The 14,287-nt window shown below is 44.1% G+C and overlaps 1 protein-coding gene across 4 annotated transcripts in view; it reads left to right on the plus strand.

Annotated features, from left to right (window-relative positions):
• sli (slit guidance ligand) overlaps positions 1 to 14,287 on the plus strand; it is a 284,825-nt gene that overhangs the window by 186,360 nt on the left and 84,178 nt on the right. The gene's annotated exons all lie outside the window — the stretch shown is intronic.

Consider the following 14,287-nt stretch of genomic DNA (forward strand, 5'->3'; position numbering starts at 1 on the left):
TCGATATCAATTCGATCGTGGCTGCCGTTCGATTGCGCGTTCGTTGATTAAACGAAACATTGATTACTCTTATTTGACAGCCGGCAAATATATTGCACCGGAAGCGGAGAGGTCAATATTTGGTAAAACGATGAAAATAACATTGGGTCATAAGCGATTATAAGCGGGCGAGGAATATTGAACGACGCATGGTAACGACAAGGCGGAATTATTGGCAGATCGATCAATTAACGAAAGCACAAATTAATTACCATTCCAGACAACTTCGATACTTTCGTTCCTGTTTTAATGAAAGTTGCATCGATAATGAATCCGCGGACTTCTACGATGCGGAATAATTTAATGTCGTTTTTCACTTTCTATCGACACCTTTCGACATACATCTATCGTATTGAAATTAATTTTCTCTTTTATTGTATTTGCAATATAAATCGCGACAAGGCACGGAACGAAGGATGCTCGTAACGAGGCTATTGGCGCGCGACAACGCGCGAGATTTCGGCATTAATTTGCCACTATAAAGCGAACGCGTCGATGGCGGATACGTAGGCGCGAACAAACTGGCACCGCGGGCTTGTTTACAAACGAGCTTGTAAATTGCTTTAACGAACCACTCGGCCGAGCGAGAAATGGCCTGCTGATATCCGCGGATAAACAAACCGTTCGCCAGTTTTCGGTGTGTTGCTCGAAAACATTAGAACCTTCTCATCGATTTTCACGCGCCGCATGTTAATTGCCTGGCAGCTTTGCAACGGGACTCGATGTAATGGAAAGAGATTGCACGAAATCGTTGATTCCTTTCCCATTCGATAGTTTCGAAGCTTTTCTATCTCGGCAAATAACGGACACCCGATTCGATCGAATCGAACGAAAATGAATAAATAATTCGGACTCGTATGGAACTCGTTTGTCACTGCGTTTCTGGAACTTCGTTATCGCTGTTCTTTTGTCGCGGACCGCCTCGTTGCTTTATACTTGCTCCAATAATCGCGTATCCGGCGTGACTGGAACAATTACCGACAGCGGCCGATCGTAAGAGGGAAAAATCGAACGGTCGTTTTCTGCTCGGCCGTCAGTTTTGTTCGCGCGAAATTGGATTTGTCTGGAATGCAAATCGAGAAGTGGACCCGAACCGAGGAGAAAGAACTCGCTCGTATCTGATCGAAACGAATCGGACAGCGAGTGGAAAAATTTCTACGGAGAAAACGAGCTTCTATTAATTTTTTCTATCCGTTTCCTTCCATCTTCTTTGCCGCGTTTCGCTAAAATTGCAACCTATTTCACGGAAACCTTAATCCGTTCCGACCAAAGTCAAATCTCCCCGCGAACGTAATACGAATACAAAAGTCCTCGATAGAAGAAATTCTTCTTCCTCCAAGATTATCGCATTACTTTCAAAGTGGCACATTATGCGGTTCAGCATCTCGCTTCATTATCCGGAAGAGGAAGGGTCTGTTGGTCCACGATAAAATGGCAAATGAATGCGTCCGCGTTGTTCCGGCTCTCTGGATGGAATTTTTTCCTCCGGAAGCGGCACGTTTCGTGCTTAACACGCTAATCTTTGAATGTGGGTCGGTCTCGAAAGGGTAGATCCTCGAGCGTCGAGTGCATCGGGGAGAATGCAAAAGAAAACGCGATGCATCATCCACGGCCCCGTTGTCCCCTCGGATTTCCGTAATTACCTGAGGAAAGTCGTCGCGAATTATCGGGGTCGACGAGAGTTCAAGTCTTGCCCGGTTGCACGTTAAACCGTGTGTACATACTGCGGTATCGCGTGACCGTACGATGATCCATGTCCCTCATGGTTTAAATAATTCAGTGATCTTGATCTATAGGCTGAAAACGAGTGCCACTTTTCCACCACTGTCGTTTCGCTCCCTATCTAAACGTAAGTTGAACGATACTGTGAAAAGATGGGGAAAGTTGAACCGACGTCAGTCCACGTTTACATTTTCCAGTGGGTATAAAAGATAAGGATCATTTTTCAAATTAATGAAGGTGTTGATTACAATTCGGAGATTAACTGTTTAAATTTCATTTTGATCGATCTTTCCATGCCTAAAGCGATTAGTAGGTAAACCTAATACTTTGATACGTCGACGGTTACATAAATCGAATAAAGCAATCACTGGGAGCACTTGTAAACGCATCAATCATCATGAACGCTGGCTGTTACACCGCGCCATTTCTTCCTAGCGCGTCAATAAATGCACTAATTGTGTATTAATGATTAAATTAGCCATTTCAATGGTTAATTGGCCGAATGTTTGCATTAATCGTTTCGCGCGATGCTTACTAGACTGCGGTCGTTTATGCAAATACGTGAAAAATAATGCAGAGATAAATTATTCAAATCCAAAAGTCTTCGATACCGTTAAAAATTGTTCGCTTCAAATATCGAATAAGGTTATTCGTAATTTAGAGGTGGAATACCAAAAATTACACAAAATTTCGTAGTAATTAAAGTTCTCTGAAATTTCCACCAAATAGCGACTACTCATCACCTACCATCAATCTCGTCAGCTAATTTACCCGGCTATCAAAGGCAAACAAAAATGACCGTATCACGTGTTCCCGCGCTTTAAATAACACGATAGCCCTTTCGTGATTGCAACACGGCCGCGATAATTATCCAGAATTAACAACAATATCCTTAAAGCCGCCCATTAAGCACGGGATACGTTTCATTCGTGATCAGATTATGGTTTACAATAATTCTCAGACACGCCACGTGGATCGGAGGTCTCGGGAATCGTGCAACGGAACATTTAAATTTCTTTTTCCTCTGCAACATCAGCGGCAGCGGCAGCAACGCGTGTCCGAGATGCGAGCCAAGGGCCGAGAATCATAAATCACCGGTTGATTTCACCGTCTACGACGAGGACGCGGATGAATATACATAAAACGCGGCCGGTACGTGTTTCGCGCGATGATTTTATCGGCCCATGGAGCCCGGGGACATTAATTCCCATTGTAGAGCGTTATACGCGTCATAAAGCTACGACTGTGCGCCTTTCGGACGGTGAATCTATAACGAGAAGATCGTACTGTCGATAATCGTCTACGTGCCATTCGGTCTTTGAAACATCTCTGATTGTTTTCTCGATTGCTCGATCGAGTTCGTTCATTCCGCACGTGTAATCGCGGAAAGATTTCGAATCGAATTGTTGAGATAATGGAGACAGAATGCAAGGAAAATAGAGGCCAGGTTAATTTATTCTAAGATCACGTTAATTAGACACGGAGTTTCTGGTAGCGAAATATTTCATTTAACGAAATAAATCATTTTTATGTTTTATCGATACTTTCCATTCAACGTTTCTGCGAATATTTCTTGTTCCAAAGTAGAAGAATAGATGAAACGTCAGGAACGACACAAAGAGCGAACGGTATTCCTTCTCGGTTCGAGTATTCGCGAGGAACCGAGCGGAATCGCTCGCATTTATTTCGCCAAAGACTCCGTAACACACTTCACGAAACAACCATTTGTCGTGCGGCGCAGCCCATGGACTCCGAGTATTACTTTTATTCGCCCGTTATTGATAAACGATAAAATCTAGTCGGAAGTGACCCGTCCATAAATCCCGCACCACTTCCGTTCGACGGACCGCTCGCGACGAATAAATCACCGATACTCATTTTTTTTTCTTCTTTTTTTATTTTTCAACCGGTGAAAACGTTTCACGTGGCAACTGTGTAATAATTCGAGCATCGAGGGAATTAAGGAGACGACTCGACGAAATTGTGATCGTCGGGGGTGATTTATGCGGCAGACATTCTGCTGCCGTGACATTTTTCCTGTGTATGCTTACCGAGATTTATCGGAGGATTATTTATCCTCTTTAGTGGTTATTAAAATTCCAATACGCTATACGTTAAAATTATATTGATTCCATTACGTCGAAGTATCTTCCCGATTTTCTGAAATGGTACAAGGTTCAATTTGAAAAAAAACGAAAATGAATTTCTGAAAATTTTCTATCAGCGATCTTAAAACCTCATTTTACCGAATGAATCCTTTCCCGGCAAAATAGCCACTCGAGACTCGGTGTACTCAGGGTACACAGAAAACGTCGGCGTGTCTATTTACAAGAAAAATCGGAGACGGTTTCGCGGACGGAAGGGGTACGGTTGGTAGTGCGGTATCCCATTGGCTGCACCCCCTTTTCTTCCGGTATCACGTCGCGACTCGCGTATCCCGCTGCAGAATGCCGGCGCGTTGAATTACTTATGGCGTTCCACATTCTCGAAGCCGTAAGTACATGGCCGCATTTCGAATGGAAATGTAACTACACGCATGCCCATCGTGCCTCGTCTCCTCCTTTTTCTTCGCCTTCTTCCTGTTCCGCTTGAACCAACCCCTCCAACCCGCGAGCTCGCGGCTCGATACTTTTTTCCTCCCATCCTCCTCTTCATCCTACGAGAATGCTCGCCTTTCATCTCGAACCGCAGAATGCAAATCGTATTTTGTCGTGAAACGTGTCGCGGATGTAGGCCCGTCGGAGGCGGATGCAGATATCGCGGGAAAGACCGGAAGGGTGGCTCTTCGGTCGAAGAAACCGCGTGTTCATATTTGGAGCCGTCAGAATTCATAAGATGCCTGGCGAAGGAGCTGACGGGGATTTTAATAAGGAACGAGCAGATTCGTACGGGGGTGTGTGTCGAAATTGTAGGAAAAAAAGTGGTGAATATTAGGTGGAAAGGGAGAAGGTTTGATTAAATTAAAAATTTTTCATTTCTTTTGACCACGATATCCATGTAATCCCTTCCGGTTCCTGGAGAATTGTTTAAAAAATGAACAGCCGCAAAATCGTCAGCTCTTTCCTCCCTTTTCATCCCTGGCGATTTGTTACGATTCGCCGTTCGCATTTTTACACGTTTTCAATTACAACGGTGAAATTTTTTAGCGTGCGTGCTCACGGCCAGAAGCGATACATCAAGGTGCCACGCGCACGAAATTCGAGCACGTGGGCGGGTCGTGTTGGACAGCAAAAAAAATTCACTGCGTTTCATAGCCGACACTCGGGCGTTATTTTTTTTTTTTTTTTTCCTCGCGACACCCCGTCGCTCACCGACCCCCGTCGAAACGGTCTGCTATCTGGCTATCAATCCGGGGCTGCGTAACGCGTCTCTCACCCCTTTTGCGAAGGGGTGGATAAGCGTGAAGCACGATGAGCCGTGCGGGCGTAATCTAATTAAACTGCCGATGCCCGTGGCGGGACTAACCCTGTCCTCGGAACGTGAGCTAGCCCCGTACATACATCGGCTCACAATTGTCTGATTTGCATGTAAAGCAACGCGAACGGCGGAACTACTAGCAGAGACGACCCTAACCATGATTATTAACGCGGCGACACGCATCTCGGGTACATGTGGCTTTGCTACAGGCGCCACGATATTTTGGCGCCTGTTCGTTTGCTCCTGCTTTGATGCGGTATATTTAGACGAGGAATAATATTTTGATGCGGTTAGATTTCGCGGATATTTAGACTCTTTACCCCTTTCCAATTGAGCTGTTTCATTTTCTGAAGAAATTTGGAGATGATTGATTCTTTATTATCTAAGCGAATCGATTTGGAAGCTGTAGAAATTCCAAATTAACAAGTTTCCATGAAACCAAATTTCAAACGAATTTCTACCCTCTTGAGTTTCTGAAAAATAAAATCTCGCAATCTAGTAAATTTCCATGTTACGATATTCTAATCTATCACCTTATCGAACTTGAATTTTCTTTGCAATTCATCGCCCGTCGATTCCAATGCTCCCAATTTTTGTACACCCCATCGAAACCGCTGATCATTCACCGGATCGAAGTTTCAGTTTCGATCGCTAGGTCGAACGGACGACAGAGGGGAGGAAAGGAACACCAGCGACGCATTGACCGGGGAGAATCAAATTCACCCACGCGCTGGTTCGCGAGCTACGGTGAAATAGTATGCAGGCCTGACGGTGGTGGTTCGTTGAACTCGCTATTGAAAAAAAGAGTCCAATCGCGTCCAGAAATAACCCAGGCCAAAGCAGGGTTCGCGTTTCCGCCGCTCTTCTACTCAATCCATCTTGCTCCCTCAATTTCAGCCTAGCCCGAGCTCTGTTCCAAGGCGAAATGATTCCGGTACTCGCGACTGCTCGAACCCACCCCCACCGTATTGCCTCTTTTTTTTCCCCTCCTCCTCCCACCCTTCCGTTGCATCCGCTGCTTTTGACAAACTAATTTGTCGACGAAACAATGACGACACGGCGTGCTTGACATCGACGACGACGACGACGACGACGACGGCGACGGCTACGAAGCGAATGGAATGTGTCCAATCATCGGCCAGACAGAGAGAGGGAGTTTGCATCGTGTCAACGCCTCGCTCCATTGAATACACCCTGCAGCGTGTTCTCCCTTGTTCGCTCTCTCCTTCCGACCGGTTCCCTTACTTATCTAACCATCTGCCTATCCGCTCGCTTGTCTATTCGATGGATCTTCGCGATGATATCGAGAAAGATGGGTGGCCGAGGGTGGAGACGATGGAATCAAGATCGACGTGGTCGTTGAATAGCGATACCTATAATCTGATAAGTAGCTTGCACGACTTTGGTGTCTCGAAGTCGGATGCTGGTAGAGCATGGTTAATTAGCTGATTAACGGTTCCGTTCAGACGAAACGATTAAAGGGTGAAATCAGTTTCAGATGGGGGATGTTTCAACACCTTGACTGAGACTGAATAATAACTCTGATTTTGATAAAATATAGTTTGAAATAATTTTCAGATTGATAGATAGATTTTATTTTCTTTCGAAGGAAGTTTTTGTATTTTTTAGAAATGAAACAATCGGAGCTAGGAAAATATTTCAATTTATTTGAAATATTTATGGTTTGTATTTATAACAAGTGTGTTTTTTAAATAAAGAAACAATAGGTTGATATAAAATATTGGGAACTTTTAACGTCTAAGGGCGATGACAGCAGGTAAGGGAAGACTTAATGTACGACCATGGTGGATATTTTTTCTAATCTCTGCCACGACGACCTGCTATTTGTTCCAGTCGAGAGCCAAGGGAAAATAAGATTAGGCAGAATGGCGATGCATTTTTTCGCGTCACCGTGGACATTGCAAGGCAAGAGCGCGCGATTTAACGTCATTAGCGTCGGGAACCTCGCGTTTTTCTAAGTAAAGCGGCATCATTTGGGATTTATATTAGGTAGAACGTTGGTATGTCGAGGTGTAGACTGTGAGTAATTCAGTCTCGAATCGAAGTTGACTGATATTGTGAGCTATGTTAGATTAATTACCTTCAAGATCATCCATTATGGTTGAATTCATAATTAATCCACTTTTGATTAGGTGTTATAATGAAGTATTAAATTGAATACCATCTAGATGTATTTACATTTTGAAGAATACAAATGAATTTCAATTTAATATTCCAAATAATTATTATTAATATTGTCTGCAGAGTAGAATCATTTCTGTCGTGATAATAAATTTGTCAAAAATACGATCTCATTATAGATTTCGTATGGAATATTCGGAACGTGTAATGAAGCCCGTCCCTCACGATTGTCTTTTTCAATCGACCACTCAAGCCTGGCAAGTGTGCCGGAGATACACTGCAACGGGGTGGACGATGATGAACGATCGCTACACCCTAGTCGCGGGGGTGCGTATGCAGTTATGCAGAGTTCACCGATGCGTCACTCCCGGTGCATTATACAACGTGCTCTGGGATCTGGTATTCCCTCGGGAAGATCTTTCGCAGGGGTTTCTCTTGAAATATATTCTCGTTGTCACATGGACCGAAGGCTGGCTGCGGCTGTTTTAAAGAATTCTTCCTCTCGGGGAAATCAATATCATCCCCTTGAATTTATACAACAGAAAGATATAATAAATTAATTGATAATTTTCTGGAGCACCGAGATAACAGTAATGGAAATTTCACTTTTACTTTCTAAATTTTAAACAACCCCTTTAAATCTACTCGTAGGTCTGGGTCACGATCAACCCAGCTACTTCTTTCAACATTTAAGAAAAGAAATTTCATTGAAAATTAATAAGATTCAATCGAGATTGAGCCTCGTCGGGAATCGTCACGTCGATCTCGTATTTCCACCTTTACCGAAAGTCTGGCCGGAAAAATCCTCCCCTTAGCCGTTGAATTATTAATTCATCGCGATCATTAAAGCTCGTTCAGCGTTTTTCGATCTAGCCAGACTCGTCTCCTCGAACGGGATCGAGTCGAGACACCGTGTAAACACGCGTTAATTCGTTTCCTCGGCGAATTGGAAAATCACGATTGCCCGTACACAGTCGAAATAATGGTCTTTGCCCGAAGTAATCTATCATGAAAACGGCCTTATTAACCCCGGCCGTGGCAATATTCGAATCGGTGATCGATTGAAAACCGGTCGAACGTATGGATTAAATACGGTCGCGTTCGTAAAATCAGCAGAGTCGATACGATATCGGTAATTAAATCCGATGATCGCGTACTTCTGCGTGACGTTCTCTCATTAGCAAATCTTCTAACAATGTATCGAAAAGAGAAATCGATAGATAGAGGCAGGGACACGTGATACGATCGCGTATCAGGCAAATGAGATTACGTTTGATCCGATTAATCAGCGCAACACGGTTATATGTACGTTCACCGGTTCAATGTAATTTCGATGTTTGATAATGTTAATGTTGTCGCGGGATATCGATGTTGCTGTTCCTCGCTCGATATGCTAAACGTTGCGCAATGAACAACGATCGACAGGCTTTTCCTTTCCCACCATTCGTGTCTCCTATACGTTTCACGTAATTCATTGCCGAGGATCGACTGAAAATTAAACGATTTCAGTGATTTAACCGTGTTAACATTTGTGGAACTTTAACTCAACCCGTTTGTATCAGAAATTTAACTCTCGGGCGGACCATGGAGAGTAGCCCAATTTTAATTTCATTTTCTATTTCATACTTTAAAATTTATAAATTTTAATTTTAGATTAATAATTTTGTAGGCTCCGCTGTTGAAGGGTTAAAAATAAAAATCAACTTCCTTATGTTGCAATTTCTACACATACGCTTTGAATATAATTTATCAGAAAAATGCATTTCAAAGTATAATTCCACGAAAGTCGCGTCATAAAATACAGAAGACAAAGTGGTAGGATCGTGCAAGCTTTATCAAACTTCCGCAAGCTCAGCCTAATATTCTTGAGCGTCTTGGTCCAGGAACGCAAACACACGCGGTCTGTTATCGTCGCAAATACAGGCGTCGTACTGTACACAGTTTTGCGGGCCACGTTCGGGAAAATCGGTTCTATCGATCAGCGGCTGTAATTAAGAGGGGTCTTGAAGAGGGGGTGGGTTAACGAACCGATGTATTTCGATGGTATAATAATCGAGCAATGCGACCGAAGGGGTCGCATGCCAGCCTCCACAGAGATAATACCGCGAAAGGGATGCACTCGCGGAAATTGATTGCAATTGATCAGAGATTCAAAGACAAAATGCAACGTTAAATACTTCACGAAAAATAAGAAATTTGAATAGCGAAATTTCGATAAAATTCAGAGTAGAAAATTAAATCGTCAGAGATTAAGGAAATGAATTCTTCTTCGTCGAAGATTTGATGCACTTTAACTATGCCGGTTGCTATTACAGTTTCCCTCGGGAGAATTGCACAGGAGGTTGTAACGCGAGTAATTACAGGGATTTTAACGGCATGCGTCGACTTTGGATGGGGTAACAATGGGACATTTCAGTCGCAGTTTTCGAACAGTGAATCGAAACGACGTGATTCCGTTTCGCGCTTGAACGTCGTTACAGTTATAATAAATACATGCAACGAACGGATAGAGTTGCAAGGAAATTGCACTTGAGAATCTAATCACTTTGTTAAATACGAAACAGTTCTAACTTGTTGAAATAGCGAACCTGTAATACCTTCTCTCCGGGAACACGTAACATTTCTTCCGGTACCGTTCTCATCTTCCATCGAAATCCTCGCAAACATATTCCGCCCAAAGCCATAACCGTATTTCTGCCAACGATTCGCCGAGCGTTTTCAAGCTCCTTTGCGCCCCCGCTCATCTACTGTCAGGCTACATTTGGTCGGATCAATTGAATCGATCGGCCCCTTTGTAATTAAGGGCTGTCCCCATACCGGACGCCACATTTTGATGGTATAATAATCGAAGGCCAAGAGAGAGCGCGCCGAGGATGGAGCGGTGGCGCGGAGATAATCCAACGGGATCAGACGAGGTTGCCTCGTAAATTCCATCCTGCCGCGTGACTCACGACAGGGGTTGTTGGATTAACCCCTGGACGTCGCGGAAGGAGCCACGGTCCGTCACGGGGCCGTGCAAAAACGCGTTTCGACGCGCGGCGAAATGAGACGCGAATCCGTCCAAGCGAAAACTCTGAAATCGGCTTTCGTCCACGGGTGAAAATAAAAAAGTGGAAAGGGGCTCGCAGATGGACGACGCGGCTCGCTTCGGTGCGCGCGGAATCGAGCCGTGACTGTCGAGTCCGCCTGAAATTTGGAAGAGCAACGCTTCCGCGTCGCTGGCTGGTGCATCTAGCTGGGGATAACAGCGCGATCGACCAGCTTTGAAAAACGTATTTTTTTTTCCCTTTTTTTTTTTGGATCAAGCTTTGTTGCACTGCTTGGTCGCGACAGATATTGCGATTTCGGTGCTATTGGTACGTGTTTCGTATACGGTTCTATTGTTTTGAGATTCTATAGGAAGAAAGGGTTGTAATAATTGAATAATTTTTCTGCAACTATTCGTTTGTATTAAGGGTGCGGTGATAAAAGTGAATGCAACAAGTAACGAGTGCAAAACACTTCGCTTTAAGGATATTAGAGTACAATAGATTCAATACAACCCCGTAACACATTTCCCTATTCAAACCCATCGGGTCCATCAAAATTCCGGCTCACGATGCACCCCTTCTCCCTGGGAATAAAAAAGTAGAGAGGAAAGTGGAAAGAAAAAGGTCTCGTACAAAGCGGAGACGAAGGTGCAGCCTATCCAAAAATCACTAAGAGCCATTCACGTCTTGGCTACCCCTCGCCAGCCTCGGGGCAAACATTTAAATCCGTCCACCCCCGCGAGCCAACCCACTCGAGCTTTCCCACAAAAGAGGACGCATCGTACGAGCACGAGTTCTCTCCATTGTCGCCCTCGTTCTTACCTTTGCCCGGCGGGGGTGGATAAAGGGTGGCGGCATCGAGGAAATAACGCGGCACAATGGCCCGGTTGAGTGGCTTCTTAGCATTCGCAATTGCATTAGTCAAATTCTGCCGCCCAGATTAAGGGGACTAGGCAGTCAGATCGCTTGGAAAAGAAGCATTTCTTTTAGAATTAATTCCAAGTAAATTCACAGACTTCTCCTTTCACGCCATTTTTATTACATAGACAGGAGAGGAATTTATTTTAAAGAATAATAAAATAACAATGTGAAAAGTGTAGGTGTTAATGTGCAGTACAAAATTAAATTCAAAATTGAGCCTTTCTCCATGGTCCGTCGTTCGAGGGCTAAGATAAAAAAGAAGGAAAAGAACGAAGTTAAGCGAAAAAACGAATTTCTTGGGACAAAGAAGGAAGAAGGAGGGATGAGGAACGAGTAGTCATCCCCATGGGAATACACTGGGCCACTGTACGTCGTATTGTAATGCGAAACTAAAACAGAATTATCCGATGGTCCGTGTCGGGGGTGGCTCGAGGCGAGGGTAGTTGTCGCCGACGCGACACTTCCCTGCTATAGAGGGTGCATTTTAACGCGACTAAAAAACGACCTGCTTAAAGGTCTGCTCCGCCCCACAGGATCTTCCTGTACGTGTATGTGCACAATCGATGTACCATTTTATATTTGCTAATGCTGCGTCTGACTTGACCGTACATTGATTTATATTGTTTGAGACGAGGTGCGAGGAAAGATAAGGTGGTCTATCGTTCTATAGGGAAATTTTCTTGATAGGGGATGAAGGATTGGATTGGGTCTTTTCTTTTTAATATTTGGAATAATGTACACTGTAGTAGGTATTTGATTTGATTTTATTTATCAAATTACATTTCTACAAGTAGTGATCAAGTAATCATGTTTTTTTTTCAAATCGAATGTCTTTCGAATTTCTTCGAGTTTCTTCTAATCATCTCCACCCTTAATGCCTCCCATCCATCGTCATCGATCCAAATCTCCTTCAATCCTCCAGACAGCGTCGCGAGAAGATCGACTCGCAAAATATCCACTGTTTCGAATGCGAGTTCACGAACTACCAGTTTGTCAGCCGGCGAGTCGAACGAAGTGGATTGCTCCTGTGATCGAGCGGGAAACCGCCCAGATTTCCAAGCAAAAGGGTTACAAAAATCTCTTTCAACAGATCATCACAATTATTCTTACAAAAAATCTTCAGCATTGCAGCATCGATTTTTAACATCTGAAAAGAGTCACAGAATATTTATTGAAGGGGTTGCAAGTGAGACAAGGTTTAAAAACACTGATTGTAAATAGAGAAAGGTACCCTGGAACGATCTTATTACCTTGCCACTGTGATCACTGGCCAACTGTGTCGCGGGTGGTACTCGCGAGTGTATTTCAGGCTTACGTATGCACGCGGCCATTGCCAAATTCCCTAGCAAATCCTGGTGTCTGGACGAGCGCGGATGCAACGGACAGCCAGCAGACTCTGAGCAGATTGCGCGACCTAACAAAACACCGTGACGTGACGTGGCGCGAAGCACCCTCGCAAAATAGCCTGAAAACTTGCCAATTTCTTCGTCGGCCGTGCTGCTGGTAGCACGAACGCGAGCAGAAGTCTCGATGATCGAGACGCCGAGGAACGGAAGGGTTCCATTTGGCAGCGTTGCTGCCATGAGCTCGGGGAAAATAGGCGGATGGGTTTCTTTTATTTTCCTCTCTGATGAACGCTTCTTGCCGTTTAATTGGGAATAATACCGTCTTGCAGGGTTGAAACGAGGTGAAGAATAATTGGGTATTATTCGAGGATGTTATAAATTAGATATAAAATAGTACAATATGTTCTGTAATAGAAAGAACAGAGGGGTTGAATATTTTTACTGCAAGGGTTGAAGCGCAAAGTCAAAAATCTCGTCATGTAATCAGAAACAATGGGTCGTCCCCATAGAAAAAAGGGCCAGTGTCGTGGCGACGTGGAGCAGCAGGTACCATTTTACGCTCGCCCCTCGGTATTCACCCTTTCTCAACAGGGGTTGTCGAAGTATCGGCACGATGGCGTCGATATCATTGAAACCGAATACTCCTGTCCCTGATCCTATACTGGCGACGCGGAGATCTCTAGAAAACCGACCATTATCGATATCCTTGCGTCGACAGTGCTTTGCTTTATCAACGCACGTCCGACGTAAAAAAGAAAGGGGAAATCTGTGTACGGTGTCGAATAATGTACACGTAATTCGACGAGATAAATGGGAATCCTTTCGATTTTATTACTCGATATCATGAATTATTATTTTCTTCATTAAAATTAATGAATACAGTTTATTTCCTAATCAAAGGAATTTTCGTACTACCGACAGAACCTGTTCGTTCATCGAACCAGACAAGGTTCGGCCCCGAATTTCCCGATTTTCCAGACGTTCATTCGCGCGTCATCGCACGTCTCGTCACGCGGACGCGCGGCCGATAATGCACTTATCCGCGGCTGGATGGTGAAGCAGGCTGGCAACAAACGCGATGAATGCCGGCTTGATTGCAGCCTAGAAATCCGCGCGACGATACGTCCAAACACCAGCTTCCCCCGGCACGAACGATTCGATTACAAGCCTTGCTGTTTGAATCCGCGACGATTCTCCGTGAAGCTTCTTGTCGGCTTACAATCGCTGCAGCTATTCGTATGTATACCTTCGCGTTGCAAGATCCTATCGGGTTGTAACATTTCCGCCGGTATTTTCATCACGTACCAGCTGATAATGCTGGCTGACGAGCAATTGTTTGGCTGTTTAACGATGGAACGATTTTTAGACGTCCTATTTCCGGGAATTAGGGTTGAATAACGGCAACGGATGATTTTGGAATTTGGGAAAGGATATTTCCAAATTTATATGTTAATATTCGTCGGAAAGACCCCTAAATACTATTTCCATCCCCCTCGACAGCAAAACCGACATTGACAAGACTAAACTCGATCAACCGTCAAATATCACGCACTTCTGTCACCCCATTAAACGCCTCATCAGTTCCAGTTATTTCATTCCTTACCCCTCTAACAACCCTCCTATTTCATCTGTATTTCACACGCATCCACTCCTTTCTTCGTAATTCACTGT

Source organism: Osmia lignaria, chromosome 5 (assembly GCF_051020975.1).
Source record: "Osmia lignaria lignaria isolate PbOS001 chromosome 5, iyOsmLign1, whole genome shotgun sequence".
Classification (NCBI taxonomy): domain Eukaryota; kingdom Metazoa; phylum Arthropoda; class Insecta; order Hymenoptera; family Megachilidae; genus Osmia; species Osmia lignaria.